The sequence below is a fragment of the Triticum aestivum genome, chromosome 1B, assembly GCF_018294505.1.
Source record: "Triticum aestivum cultivar Chinese Spring chromosome 1B, IWGSC CS RefSeq v2.1, whole genome shotgun sequence".
Lineage (NCBI taxonomy): Eukaryota > Viridiplantae > Streptophyta > Magnoliopsida > Poales > Poaceae > Triticum > Triticum aestivum.
Window position 1 is genome coordinate 16,023,282 of NC_057795.1, and position 2,369 is coordinate 16,025,650.

The window sequence follows — 2,369 nt, forward strand, 5'->3', positions numbered from 1 at the left end:
AAAAAACCTCATATTTTGATCCTCGCTTGAAGCAACATATCTTTCCATATACCACTAAGAACCAAGTATAATTGTCCATGGAGGAAATATATACACTTTTTATGTAAGGAAATATATACACCTATAATGGTATTTGCCTAAAATCTAGAGTCATTAAAATAACAAGACTCACGGCCAATGGTTGGATCCTTAGCAAGAATAGTTATAGCCTTGCCGGGGCAAGGTTAGGTGTTTGAAACTTTTAAAATATCCTAGATTTTGTGGGCCAGCTAGCTTGGGTGGGCTAGGAAAACCTTGCTAGCTCAGGAGAGCCAAATCGGCTGGCTTCCGATGGCAAACTTCGCGCGCGGAAAAATCGATGACCCACTCATGACAATGATTTTCACGGGGCAAGGCTGGTAAGAAAAAGAACCAAACTGTTTGACCAGGCAAGGTTGGCAAAGCGAAAGCTGGCTAGCTGGGCTAGCCGAGCAATTTGCTTACTGTAACCAAATGCTCCCGGAATTGCCAACAAATGAAGCATGAGCCGCGGCCAAGCGAGTGAAGCACATTGCTTGATAGGCTGGCCCACACCAGCGGACGCGTGAGCGCCAGTTGACCATTGGGCGCGGCAAGCACTTCATAGGCGCTCCCTTAAGTGGGTCGTGAAGTGCTGAATAGCCACCAAGCATCGCCAGTACCAATTCCTAATAGAAATCACATACGGGGCGACGCCTATGGGGCCGCCTTGTTAGCGCGCTTGCTTTTGCTCACTACTCTGTTTTCTTCTTATTTCTTTGTTTGTTTTTATTTTTTTCTTAGTGTTTTCTAATTTTTTTACCGTCTTAATTCGGGTTTTCTTTTTTACTCATTCTAGTTGCTTTTCTTCTTGGGTTTTTTCTTTCTTTTCTTCTTATACTTTGGTTTTCTTTGTTCTTTCTTTGTTTTCTTCCATTTTTTGGCTTTCTTTTGTTTCTTTGTTAGTTTTGTATCAGTTTTATTTCTTTTGAACACATATCTACTTTTTTCTCATTACACAATGTATATTTTTAGAGCACACGCGAAACATTCTTCTGACCACACGCTTGACCCTTTTCAAATACATGCCATAATTTTTTGAAAATACAGTTTTGAAAAAAAAATACAATATATGGTAACATTTTTTCCAAATTTGCGTTGTACATTATTTTAGTGGCAATAACTGTTTTAACAACTAAGCTATTTACCCTAAAAAAACTACACTATTTTGTATAAAAATTGTATCTCTGTTTCTGAAAATTTCACTGACATTTTTCGGAAACACACGACTATTTTCTTAAAATGTCATGATACCTTTTTATGAAATGGACATTTTGTAACCTACATGAACATTTTTTTTACATTTGCATATACCCCCTCCTCCCCATAATATAAGATCATATTTTTTTGAATTGTTTGAATTTCTTACCACATGTGTCACGTGGCTATAAGATCACATATTTGTTGTACTACTAACATCTTATATTATGGGTTGGAAGGATTAACATTTTTATAATGTGATGAACAGTTTTTTGAAACATGGGAACATTTTATTGGCACAAATAATTTTCTTATATTACATGGATACTCTTTTTTTACATTGTATACATACTTTTGTAAAAACATTGTGTGCATTGTGTTGAAACGCGGGAATATTTTTTGATTGTCACGAACATTTTTCTGACAGTTATCAGCCAGTTTTTGTTACGTGCTAACTATTTTCTTGCGCTATGTTTTTTTTCCAAATTCATGTTTTTAAAATATATGCATTTAACTAAAAATACAAATAAATAAAGTAAAAAAAAAGAGGACAAAAAAGATTTTCGGGTGACATCAGCAGAGGAGCCACGTCCTACTGGGTCTTGCTGCACATAACCCTCATCAGCAGACGAGCCTGGACTGCGTTTTGCATGGGCTGTTAGTTGAACTAAGGCCTTTCCATCAAAAAACAAAAAGTTGAACTAAGGCCTACAGTTAAAAAAAAGTCCAAAAAAAACCTATCAGAGCCAAGTTTCGATCCTAGAACCTGTGGGTTATGGGCCCACCACACTTCCGCTACGCCACTCTGATTCTCTTGTTTAATTTGCGACGCCAACTAACATATTCGCGGCTTCTCAGCTACTCCCTCCGTTCTAAAATAGATGACTCAATTTTGTATAAAGTTAGTACTCCCTCCATCCAAAAATATTTGTCGGAGGAATGGATGTATCTAGACGTATTTTAGTTTTAAATACATCCATTTTTATGCATTTCTCCGACAAGTATTTTAGGACGGAGGGAGTATAAAATTGAGTCATCTATTTTAAAACGGAGGGAGTAGCAAGCAAGTCCGAACCTTGATGCACACATGGACGTACGGACGGTCACTGACC